The sequence below is a fragment of the Geospiza fortis genome, unplaced genomic scaffold (assembly GCF_000277835.1).
Source record: "Geospiza fortis unplaced genomic scaffold, GeoFor_1.0 scaffold167, whole genome shotgun sequence".
Taxonomy (NCBI): domain Eukaryota; kingdom Metazoa; phylum Chordata; class Aves; order Passeriformes; family Thraupidae; genus Geospiza; species Geospiza fortis.
This window is the reverse complement of record NW_005054355.1, coordinates 791448-805236: the sequence shown is the minus strand read 5'-3', so window position 1 is coordinate 805236 and position 13789 is coordinate 791448. Positions and strand designations below refer to the sequence as shown.

The window sequence follows — 13789 nt, the reverse complement described above, 5'->3', positions numbered from 1 at the left end:
GATGTACACAATCATGCTATTGTCCCCCTCTCCTACCAAATAAATGAACCAAAGACCAGCTGGTCTTTCTACCTCTGGAATTTAAAAAATGCCCAAAGAAGGGCAAAGGGATTGACTTCACTTTAACAGAAGAAAGGCGTACTTTAATAATGCTTTATCTATTTTTCATTCTATTTTTTCCATAAAAAAAGCACTAGTGAAACTAATGAAACATCCAGGCTCCTATTGTTGTGTAGGACTTAGTCCACCTCTGTCCAGAGGTTTTAGAAGTTCTCAGTCTTCCCATAAAGAACAGATAGTTGCACCTGCAAGAGATGATCATCTCAGCTGGCCCAGCTCAATAGTTCACAGATCGAGGCTTCTTCCATTGTCTGGGCCTTTGCATCAATTGGAAAGAGTTTGGGAACCTGGAATCAAATTTATGTGTTGCTCTACATGGTCCTAAAATTCTTCAAAAAAAGTGGCAGAAAACCTCTATTAAACGCCATTCCTGAAGGCATCATACATCAGTGGTTATTAGGTTTGCATCCAAAAAACACTGATTTTTAAATGCCAAACCTCAAGTCGTACAGGTTGATTACAAGTAAGAAGCAGCGATAACAATACATAGTCACTAAGGCAGACATCAGCAGCCAACTGCAATTAAAAATAGGTGTAGGATTTTGCCTGAAAAGGAACTGCTAGTTATCAACATGCACAGGTGAAAAAAACCCCAAAAACAACCCACTGACAAAAACAGTGATAAATTAAAGAAAAATGAGATTAATGAGGCAAAAGAAAGTAGAAAATAATATATGCATGCCATACCCAGAATGCAAAAACAAAATAAAAAAGCTCAATTAACTCCAGTTTTTAAGTTTACACTCACACTAAATATGTTTGTGAGATTCACACAAACTTTCAGGGTAAAGGAAAACTGCAGGACTGCAACTTTAAGCATTCATAAATAAATAACCCAGAAGACAAAGGAAAGTTCTCCAGAAAATAATTCCAGAAAACCTTGTAGGCTTAGTCTGGCTTTTTATAAGGTATTAACAGTGAAGCTGTGCAAAAGCAGAGCATTTTACTAAAATTAAACTGATTAAAATGTAATAGTTTCTTATTTGATCTGCTTCCCTCATAGACAATATTACAACCAGATTAAATATTTGGCTAAGGAATCACTGACATTTTGACATATGTTTGCCCTTTGAAGCATTCCTTGCTTGTCTCTTGGTTCAAAAAATAAATTCCAAAAATTAAACACAAAAATGCAAAAGAAAATTTCATATATCTGGTATTAAAACACACACATTTTGGCTATTCTACTGACTAGGAATGAAGCTAATGAAGGGATAAGAGAACTGATTCATGCCAAATAAGCTTACAAGAGCTTCTTTAAAGAAAAAAAAAGAAAAGAAGAAAAAAATGAAATATGCTTGTCAACATAAACTTTCAAGTTCCACACTAAATCATGCAGTGGTTTTTAAATAAATTTCTAGTCCATTTTCTTTCTAATGGCTAAGAACAAATTTATCTGTTTTCCTATACATACAGATGGTAGAGCAAAATTGACTTTGAAAAAAAATTCCCATTACCGCAACATTATGCAGACTTTAGTAAAAGAACAATAAAGACACACATAGCACATTTTAAAAGACTTTTCTTATAGCTCTTGTCTACTCTTCTCTCAAGCAGTATGGACAAGTACAACCTTTTTTATTAATGAATTATTTGCCTATGCTAACAGAACACAGGGTTCAATTTCACTACTGTTCTGTCCTTCTACTATGGAATCAGCTATCAAAGTTTAGCCCAACAACTTTAAAAACAGTGACAATGTTTACAATATACTTGGTAATACGAAGGTATTATTTCTTTTTACTATATTGCTCTATGACTTCGCACAGTATACCAAGATACTGAAGCACAATTTCTTTTTAAACCACCCTCTTACAGGCAGTGCAAAAACACTTGCTGATTTAACCTTGTTTACGTTCTAACCTACAGCCTGATCATTTCATACTTACATGGTCCTCCATGCTTAAAGTAATCTTACAAGATAAGGCTTTAAAAAATATAAAGAAGATATCTATCTAGTACTTATTCAAAGTCACGATAACCTCCCTTACATCACTCTATCCAAAGGTAAATTTTAACCCACTCCTAACTGTTCAGTCTACTGCAAATACCTTTGCATTTAACCACAGGGCAAGAACCTGCACCACTGGCACAAGAAGAATCTGTCACAGGCTTGTGTAACCATCCAAAGGAGCACACTTTTGTATCATGGCAAATGTGAACTGGGTTAATTTTTCAGTTGATGACCACAGGGTTGGAACACATCTCTACAAGAGCAGGTTGAGAGGTGGGGTTGCTCCGCCTTGAAAGAGAAGGCTTTGGGGTAACTTTATGGCAGCCTTTCAGCTGCTGAAGAGGACCTACAGGAAGGCTAGAGAAAGACACTTTATCAAGGCAAGGAACAACACGACATGAGGGAGAGGCTTCAAAGTAAGAGAGAACAGGTTTAGATTAGGTATCAGGAAGAAATTCATTACTGTGCAGACAGTGAGGCACTGGACCAGGCTGCTCATAAAAGCTGTGGATGTCTCCTCTCTGGAAATGTAAAGTCTGCCTTAATAAGCCCTTGTGCATCCTGGTCTAGTGGAAGCTGTACCCGTCTATGGCAGAGGAGTCAGAACTAGGTGATCTTTAAGATCCATTCCAAACCAAACCACTCTGTGGTTCGAGAACTTTCTTTCCTGGTAGACAACTATCTTCCCCTCCCTCAAATAAAAAACACCAAAAACTCATGCACAAAAATAACAGCTCCCCAGGATATGACAGCAGCACTGCACAATCACTGCGCTTGCTACCACTCCACGGTGAATGCAAGTGAACTTTAAGTTTTATAATGCAATTATTTTGTTAGTCATACTCTTACAGACAGAAGTGACACAAATAATTTATTACAACTCTAAGCAAGTGTACTGAATTTGGTTTGGAAACATTTACAACAAGTCTCTGCAAACCATGGAGGAAAAACATCTGTTTAAGAAAGTATGGCACTTCACTGTTCTCCGCTTGTGTCTCTTCAAGGAGTATACCTCAGTTGGCCTTTGTCAGAAGACTAGGTTTAATTCCTATTGTGCTAGTCAGAGAAGGATTGCTCCAAAGTCAAAAGGATCACTCCAACATTCTGGAAGAGCAAGCCTAGGGCAAACATACCAACCCTTCTGTTAGAAAGTAATGGAGTGATAAGTTACCGCACTTGTAAGTCTGTTAGGTTCAGCAATCATGGCAAATCAAACTCCTGCGTTTGTAACTCTTGGGAAGGCTGGCTAATCTTTCTAAGCATCATTTTAAGTACATCACAACCACTTCCCCACAATGTAGGCTAGCAGCGTGGCTACATACACTTGCAAACATGGAGGGAATACAAGAAGCAGCATATAGTTTTTAGGGGCAGAGGGATGATCTCCATTAGACGGAGCACTTGCAAGCTTTTTAGTCTGTGCATTTTAAGTACCAAATTATTCTTTGATGTGTTTGAGTACCCTGAGAAGATGCCACTGCAAAACTAAATTAAACCTAGGCATAATAAAAGAAAAATCCTAAAACAAATGTAAGAATTTGTGACACAAATACTTGTAAAAAAAATTCTTGTGCAACACAACAACCACCTACCAACTTCTAATGCAAACAAAGTGCATTAACATTCAAGATTCTTATAAGGACAAGCTATTAATCACAGCATTGACTAGAATGTCAAAATTTAATTGTTAAGAACACCAACCTAAATAACCAGTGATAAAATTGACATGTAAAGAAAAAAAAAAGAAAAAAAAAGAAAAAAAAAGCAGGACTGCAAAATGCTGAAAAGGGATAAGGTTAGAAAATAGTTACCTACATTAGAGCTTTCTATACAACCAAAACTATGACAAGATTAGCCACAAGATCATTTCTTCAAAGATTTCAAACACGTGTATCCAAATTTTTCTGATAACCAACATCACAGTAGCTACAAACATAACAGACAGTTTTTAAAAAATCAGATATTAACTTGGATTTCCACTGGACACAAACACTGACTACCCCTATTCTAATAAAAATGCAGCTCTGTTTCTTAAATCAGCCAACAGCAGGAAGAGGAATTAGAGTGAAAGTATTGATAAACTTTGGCCTCTTCTAGTTCAGAAGAAGATGGGCACATTTTTTACAAATTACTGCAATGAAGGAGCAAACAATAACATTTTTGCAAACTGAACAATGATCACACTGAATACTAAATGCATATTCCAAGCATAGGAAAATTTCTCATTACACATGTAGTTTTAAAAAAAACCTTACATAGTCAGACAACTCAAATCAATAGCATTTTTCATCCTATCTTTGCAATGACCAGGGAAAAAACCCTAAAAAACCCAAAACTGAAAAAAGGATTCAGAGAAAATTATCTCTTGGCTTTAATCTACAGTTTGAAAAAGCTGAGCAGCCAGTCTTAAACCAAATTTGTCTTACCTATTTTCTTCATATTTAGCCATTTTAGCTTACATTAAATCACTTCCCAAATGCATCCATGTAACAGTCTACAGTGGACTCATGAACCACTTAAGTGAAAACACTTGCTGTTAAGCATGGCAGTCTCTTGCCATGGCTACTAATGAAAAATGAGATGTTAGTTTTTCCAGATCAACTGCAGAATACTCACTCACCGTCTAAAAATCTTGGCCTAAAGAGAATATCACATTTAAATGGCGAATAGCTGCCATAGATGTCAAAGTTGCAATCTGCATAACAGCAAGTCACTGAAAACAAAATTCAGCATTCTATTATATAAGCTCCAATTGCAGCTAACTACACTGGTTTCTGTAAGTCTGGAGGGCCAGTGAAAGAACAAAAATTTACTTTAAAAGAAGATAAATTAGCTGTAGAAAATTTATGTCAGATATTTGCAATATTAATTTAAATACTTCAGTCAGAACTGGATTCATCATCAAAGACAATGGTACCTTATTAAATCCCCAATCATACACTCTTCTCTAAGATGAGAACCATCAGCATTGTGATGTACCATGGTATCTTCTTTGCTTGAGTACTGTTCTTTCACATTTTTGGTGAAAAAACACAACACATCCTGCATAAGTGTGTATGTGTGTGTGAGTGTTAGTAAGGAGCAAGACAACAGAGAGATAAGTTCAACTGTGAAACCAGTGACCCTCTCTAAAAGCTGCAGAGACACTGGAACACATCAACCCTCATACCACTAGTATTTCTTAAAAAGCACAGAAGAAAAATGCACAAAATATTACTTCTGATTTTATGGTATTACAAAATATTACTTTTGATGATGGTATCTACATACTCAGGAAACAAATTAGCAGATGTGAAGTATTTAAGCAGATGACAAATTATTTCCAGCTACTCTGGGAAGTTCTTTACTGGACTGTGAAAAAATGAACTTTAAGACAACATCTGCATGCATTTGAGTATAGCTGACTTAAAACACTATGCTGTCCTCATTCTCTTGTTACAGAAAGGTAACAAAATCATGGCAAGAAGGAAGCTTCCAGAGTGACAATCACCTTGGAATTAATTACTTGTTTACCGTACTGTGTCTGACCCACAGTAAACCTGCCTTCCTTTTCTCAACTTCGGTGGTTAAGCTGTAATCGAAACAACTGCTGCTCTGAAACTACTCTACTGTGCACAAATAGAAATTAAATGAGAAAGTAAATTAGTTATGATAGAACTTGGAGGTAGAACTTCTAGCAACAGCAAAAGATAAATGAAGTCTCTTTTTTTGCTTTATAATCTCATTTTCTGTTTGAAAAGTTTTATATCTTGTGAGAAATGCATGTATTTTATGATTGGCTTTTCGCAAATATTAAAATGAATCTTATACGTGTTCTGTTAGAAAGTAATGCTGTATTAATTCTCTCAAGTACTGTATAGTTTTAGGTTATTAAAAAATTGTTAAAATAGAAACTATGCTATGTAAGATGCTTTGTTTAAAAGAAAGGACTCGCAGCGAGATAGCAGCCACAGGACACCTAAATCTCTCAGAGAAAAGAATTTATTGCTTCCTTATCAGAAGAAAGAAACTTTTTCCTGCCTCGAAGGCACTACAGGATTAGCAAGGAGAAGCTGATGAAAACCAGACAGAATCCTGTGTTTGAATGGAATTTATGCATCATGTATGAAGTGTATGAATATGCAACAGGCTATTATCTTAAGGGGTTATTCCTATGTTAAAGGGTGTCCTTTTTCCCGGGGGCTCATGCTGCCCAGAAAAAGGTACCCGGATATCTGTAACTCTTTGTCTTTATTGTCTCATATTGTCCTAACTCAATTTGTCTAAATTATTATTACTCTAATTGTATTACTATTTTTATAACCATTTCTATTACTATTAAACTTTTAAAACTTTTGAAAAGAAGTGATTGGCGTTTTCACATATCTGATCTGAACTAGATTCACCAATAAACACTTAAGTGTATTTCCCGAGATTCTGCATTAACCTAGGTATTGGTAATAATAACAATTCTCCCAAAAAAACACACATCCCACTTCCCTTTTGAAAATGCATATGCTTATTCGTAGGGAGGACTACACTGTCCTGTGGTCCTTGAAACAAAGTTGAGTTTCCTCAACTGGGCAGCAGAGAATAGGAAATACAGAAACTGAAGAGAAAAAGTGAGGTATCTTCCAGTAAACAGGATCTCAGGAAGCAGGATATTCCTCCCCATAAAATCACGTCAGGCTTTCTAGGAGATAATCAAAGCACACACTACAACAACCACACCTCTGCCCTTTTAGCTCATGCCAGTGCATATTGCCCCACCATCACCCAAACACAAACTCTCCTAGAAATGTGATTAGAGGCTTAAGTACAATCAAAACCTGGGATGCTTATTCACACCACCACCCTTCCTTCTTCAATTAAATTATACCTAAGAGCAAAAGAAAAAGCCTGCCTCAAACAAATCCATGCAAATTCAGTTCTTCAAGCTTCTAGCCTAAAACTATCTGTAATGCAATGTCTATTTAATTTCTGGTTACCCAAGGTTACAGCATTGGAAAAAGTACTTTTCATCCACTGTTAATACAGCCACATATCCCTACTGCCATGAAGTAACATTAACCTGTCTGATCTCTTTCCATACAAGCCACAGGTATAGACACTCTAAACACAGTGCTGGGCTTTAAGATTCCTCCTTTTGTTTCTTTCTCTCGGGGAATTTTCTCCCGTATGTGTTGCTAGGAGACAGTAACGACTGGGTACTTATGAGGGACAACAGAAGTGGCCACAGCTGAGGGGAGGGGTCCAGCTGGCTACTCTCCCTGGGTTTCTCTGGGAAAGACAGAGATGCCACGAGAATTGCGCTGCAAAGAGAAGGGGCTGGGGCAGCTCCTAGCTCTCTTGCACTTGGCTTCGGAGGAGGACGGTCGGAGCCGCTGCTTGGGGGAGGGAATTCACTCTGCTGCTGGGGCCCAGCCCAGTCCTGCTTCTCTGCTGATGAGAGCAGACACTGAACTAGGACCTTATTACCAACCAACCTCACTAAAGAAGGGACCTTTCACCATCTGCTGAGGTGCCTCAGGAGAAAACCCCGGGATCCCAATTGCTTTCCCTTCCCAGGGAGCCTTTTCCCTGCGCCGCTGAGAGCCAGGCTGCCACTTCCCCGCCCCCGCCATTTTGGCTTTTTGCGGCCACTGTTCTGAGTTTTTGCTACATTGTAGCTCTGCACCCCCGAAGATCCAGAATGCCCCGTGGTTCCAGCCGCAGCTGCGAAGTTTCTGATAAATCTCATCCACCACTCCGGGACTGTGTTGATCCCTACCTTCCCAGTCTACTGCTCCGATATCCCTGCTACAGCTCCTTCTGCAATCCAGAGGGGGCACGGGGATGGCTGCCCCTGGGGGTTCCTAAAGGAAACCCCTTTTCCCTCCCTTCCTGCAGGCTCCGCTCGCCACTGTGGAGACACAGCCGGACCCGCGCACAGCGCCCCCTGCAGGCGCGGGGGAACCACCGCCCCCGCCCGGCCTGCCGGGAGCCAGCAGCGCCCCTGCCGGCTGCCACCGGAACTGCACCGATGGGGAAAGCGCTTGAAGAGCGGGAGGAGACTTCCATGGGATTTCTGCTCTTGTTTGCTGTCGCTGCCACTGTTGGTGGTTTGCCTTGCTATGCACACTAGCAAAGAACTGTTATTCCATTTCTCATATCTTTGCCTGAAAGCCCCTTAATTTCAAAATTATAACAATTCAGAAGGAAGAGCATATTATTTTTCATTCCAAGGGACACTCCTGCCTTCCTTAGCAGACAGTGTCCTTCAAACCAAGACACATAGGTATCTGAAGGCATACCTAAGAAGGCAGGAGCAAAACTTCCCCTGACTTGAACAGATAGGAAAGTCCACTTTCCCTCTGGTCTTCTGTCTGGCATCTAATAGTATGTATGCTTTACTGACAAAAAGGAGTGCAGAAGACAGAGATGTAATTCACCTGAGATGTACTCCTGCAGTCTAGGAAATGAAGATTTCTGTGCTTACTCACTCCTCCCTTCAGCAGTAAGTAGGGAGAGATGACCCAGAGGCCAGCTGCTCTGCCTATCATCAAACAACCGTAAGAATATGCAACAATATGTGGCTTCCAAGTGTATTGAACACCTGCATATCCCTTAACCCTAAAAGTACTCAAGAAGAGATTCTGTGAAGTCACATGGAAGTCAGAATCTACGTTAAGCTGCTTTTGAAGGCATATTTGTCAGAGTACAGATTTTGGCTTATCATATCTCAGAAAATCTCAGCACCACAATATCTCCTTTTTAGCTCCACTGACATCTAAGCAATCAATTAACGGGTTTGTAGGACATGTTTCACCAACAAGACAAAGAACTTCTAAAGGAGATTTCTGAAGAAAAAAGTAATTACATCCATTCAACAAAGCTCTCTGCAACTGGAATGCTTTGAGAAAAAAGGAGTACATTGATCTCTAACTTGTTTTCCTCCCTTCTAGCTTCACTGTGATGTTTAACTCACTGTCTAGACCATACGTGGTTATTAAACAAGATGGGCAAGCAATTGTCCAGAATCAGTCAACTCTTTTCCAAGCATAATTTTATGAGCTACACAAACTCCAAATCTGAAGCATTATTTTTACTTATTTTTATAATTCCTAGAAAATGTAAGAAAGACAGTCGAATCTGCAGACACTTTTAAGTGCACAATTAAAACCAGAACTAAGTTACAGATATGCAGCAGAATACACATAATACTTCCCAGTCCATGACAGGTACTTAAACTTCACTTACTAAAAGAACCCAAAGCACAGCTCCAGACTTCAGCAAACATCGTGTTTGTCAAGGTATATAGAAAAGTTAATCAACAAAATTTTATGGAATTTTCGCTGGAGAACTAATCTAGAACATGTTTTTTCTTGTGCTACTCAGCTCACAAAAAACATTAAATCTAGAAAGGTGAAAATTTCTCTATTCAAAAATTTCAACTAAAATCACAAGATAATATACTGGACTTGAGCTGTCTTGATTCCATGTAACTAGCAATAACTTCCATTTAGGAAACATAAACACTAAATTAGTAAAACTGAAACAGTTCTGAAACACATAATTACTTGATTTTAATAAATCAAATAGACCAGAAGTCTGACATCTAATGACTCTTTCTGCCCTTATCCACCTAGGGTAAGAAATCATAATCTAGCAAAGCTCCCTTTTACATTTAAATTGGATTAAAAGAAGTTCATGGGAAAAGAAGTTGGGCAGTTGGGTTTTGCCTGTTCTGTTGTTGTTTATGGGTTTTTTTGAAGTCTGTGTTGGTGACACTTTACAGATCTCAGTATGATGGCACAGACCAGCTAAAATAGCTTACTATACTACAAAGTAGTAACTAATTGATACAGCTCCATGTTGTTCAAAATGCCATATGGAACAGACGGTCTTGAGTTCAGCACCCCTTCTGTGAAAGTCAAGTATTTACTGTATCACTGGAATCCACAGAACTGCTTTTGAAATAAGCACCTACTCTCACCAGTATCTGTAGGTGCAGAAATTGAATAGTGTATTGGGATATTCCACAATAATACTAGAAAATCACACCAAAAAACCACAAACCAACCAAAAAACTCCAAACCTAACCCAATCAAAGAGCTAATCAAGTTTTAGACATTTTAAGTCTTATCAAAAAGAGTATGAATTCATCAAAATATTTCAAGAACCTCTCAACCAAGGTGCAATAACTGCAAAAATTAAAATACAATAAGGTAACAGTTACAGCTAGTAGACACCACAGGTAATCATTACTATTTCTAAATATTTCATTTTGTGAAATCATTACAATAGTGAAGTTTCCAAGTCAGTTATTCAAGACCTCATTTAACATAGATTTACAGAAGTTTCACGACATACGTTACAGAAAATAAATAAGAAAAAATATAACTTGGATTTGTAGAACCATCCTCTGCAAACTGAAAGGCAAATCCATTCACCTCCTGAATTCTGTATGTCTTCAGCAAATTCACATTTTACTATATAACAGCAAGTTAACTTCAGCCACCACATGGTGAAAACAGTTAGCTCAAATTATTTCACCATTGTTTGAAATGGATCAGTGAAGAGGCCCTTTTGCCTCTAGAATCAACTGTACATAGTTAAATACAAACCAGTTAACTGCACTGTTTTAAGGATCTCAATATACATTCACATCAGATGGAAGCAAGTCTACACATTTATACAGCAAAGTCAGATTACCCATTCTTTTAAGGCAGGTGGCACAATGACAGCTAGATAGCATCTGGACAGCAAGTGGGACACATCTTGATATACAGGAAATACTCATTATGAGAACCAGTGTCAAGAAAGATCAGCATTCAGCCTTCCATCATAAAATCACTAACCTCTGAAGAGCAGTAAGAGAAGGAACACAAAAAAAACAACAAACAAAAAAATTCTCTCACACCTGTCATAAGAAACAAGCTATCTAACCACACAACGGGAAACAACTTCCTGTAAGAGCATTCTCTTTTGGTTCAGCTTCAATGCACAGCTTTCGAAGATGGTTTTCTAAACCAGCTTGTTGAATTGGTTTTAGTCACCTATGAAAACATATCGCCATGCCACACCATCAAGAAATCAAAGTTTGATCTTGCTCTTACCAGGTCAAAAAAAAAAAAAAAAGAAAGGATACAAGAAAAACAAGATGGAATGATGAGAAGCATGTAGCAAAAGGCTTCATTCTTTGGAAAGGGAAAAAAAAAGGTTAAAATGTGTTTAGCTTCAGTAAATAGAATCCTTCTAAAAATATTTAATTTGTCAAACATTAAGCAAATCATGCATTACATTAACACACAGCTCTTCCATCAGCTATTGGTTTACAGATCTGAACATGTCAAAGAGTGCAGTCTGGCAACAGATAGCAAGGGAAAGATACTGGGCAAGAAGAGTGTGAAAGAATATTTGGACTGAGAAAATATAAAGTACTGAATAAGAATGTACTAAATGTTTATTACCTTTAGGACTGTATGTTACTTGGTAATTTCATAAATATTTAGAACTACAACAAGTCATCATTTACTTGATTAAAGATCTACTGAAAAGCATGCCTACTTTGAAAAAACAGTTAATTTCTAACTTCTCCCAGAAAGCTGATCACTGAGACTGCATTTACTGCAGTCTTCCTTTTCCTCAATCTCACTGCCAAACAGTTTCTGAAAAGAAGGCTTTACTAGTCTCAGGTTTTTAATTTGGTTGAATACAGCCTAGCATAACTCACAAAGGCAAAAACACTGGAGGGTCTTCACTAAGTGAAGATGCAGAGATTTGGCAGGTTCTTCAACTACATCTGCTCCTTTTGGGCTCTGAAGGCCCACAATACTGATTTTTGACTAAATCAACACAACCAAGACAGGAAGAAAAACCTTCTGAGTGTCACAGAATATAATACAATGCAATGTGAAGTAAAGATGCTATAGGCAAGAAACTTCACAAAGACGATGAAATAGAGACAAATGTTACAGAATAAATTTAGCTCTAGCAACAAAACTGCAATGTAACAGAGTTAAACTGTGTTGTGGATGGCTTATTTTTATTCTATTTTGCTCTTCAGCCTAAGAATTGGCTTAAGCATCTGAAGGCCTATGTCGAGGGAGGAGCTGCGTACTTCAACGCATTTCACATTTTTAGTAGGTGAACATAATTTCAAAATGTAGCAGTTATCACAATAAATGACAAATTAACTACAAGTGGTAAAACTACTCTAGTTTAGGCAATATTGCCTGTAGGCTGAAAAATGTAAAAAAAAAAAGTAACTGGCTGTTGCAGGAATCTACTGATGTATCAGGCTATAGACTTTTGCTCTGACTTTTCCATCTAGAATTAAAACAGTTGCCTCAGAAGCCATGACGTAGATACACATTCCAAAATGATACTGTAATTTGGATGACTTCTTTTAAGTTTTATGTTGTTGTAAACTCCTTCTATATATTATTTTCTCCATAATCAATGTTTGCTAATCAATGCTTATTAATGGGGATGGAAAAAGCAGCAGAAAGAAGTATTCATATGCAGTATTTAATTCGCAATTTCTATCTCACTAAAAGCTGCAAGATTGTGCCATTCCAATGCTTCTCCACTAGAAGCTTCTAAAGCAAAGCAGACAAAAGACGACATAGCTAGGACATTTTCTACTTAAGAGCAGTGCTCAGAAACCTATGGCTATCCATGTGTATAAATAAAGACTGTATCTTTAAATATGATCCTCGAAAAATTAAACACTTGGAATTACAGTAACATGTCTAGAAAGCAAATATAAGGCATCATGTACACCTTCAGCATTCACCCTTAATTTACCAACTAAAAATAAAACCCTTTCATGGCAGATCACTTTAGATATGCTCGAACTACCTTCAAGTGTTTTGGTTTTACGTCACAAGCAGCAAAAAAATAAGCCATATTTATCAAAGCCAGAAGGGGGTGCTCTGAATAACTGAGGTGGAGGGTACTGAACTGAGCATTTGCCTTGCACTACTAAAGAGGTCAAAAGCATGCTGTCTTGTTTTCATTTGGGAGCTCACTTAACTTCATGTTACCATGCCTTTTTTACAAAAAAACAAACAAATAAGCAAGCAATAACAACAAAAAAATCCAAAAAAAAAAATCTGAAAGCACTCCTTTTAGGAAAAAGGAAATGCTTCGGTTTGTACTATTGTCATCACAAGGGCAAATTAATTTGTGACAGAAAGCTAGCAACACGACGACCTGACAAGTGTAAATTCCGGTTTACGTATTCCACGTTTCACAAGCTGTTTAAGATACTAACAAGGAGATACAGGAAATGCGAAAAAGCCAAAACGCCGATTTTACGGGTTTTACCTACACAATGCCTATTCTGACATAACTAGTTCAGATCTTTTTAATGTGATTGTCCAGAGTTGACCCCTTATACCGAATTGTCCTGAAACGAAAGAAAAGGCCCTACTTCATTCTGCCAAGTGTAACACAGTATTCTCCTCTCTGCCAGCACTTTGGTGCATCAGCCACCCCCCACCCAACACGAGAAAAAGATACGCACATTCCAATCAAGCCTCTCTCAGCGGGGCTCACCCAGTTCCCCCCCTCCGTCCCTCCCTTCCTCCCTCACCCCAGGCCTTGCCAGGTTCCCACATCACCTCTGATTTTAGGTTTCATTTTGTTGTAAACAGCAAAACGAAAGGAGAAAGCTTCCAAAGCGAGGATCCTTACCCTTGAAATCCCGCCATGCGCGCAAATAAGGAGGATGAATTGTTTTTCCTTTTT

General features: G+C 38.1%; 1 protein-coding gene across 1 annotated transcript in view; it reads right to left on the bottom strand.

Annotated features, from left to right (window-relative positions):
• SPIN1 (spindlin 1) overlaps positions 1-13789 on the bottom strand; it is a 61585-nt gene extending 47796 nt beyond the window's left edge. The window contains exon 1 of the mRNA XM_005423567.2: positions 13736-13789. The gene's annotated coding sequence lies outside the window, so the exon portion shown is untranslated. The remainder of the gene's footprint in view (positions 1-13735) is intronic.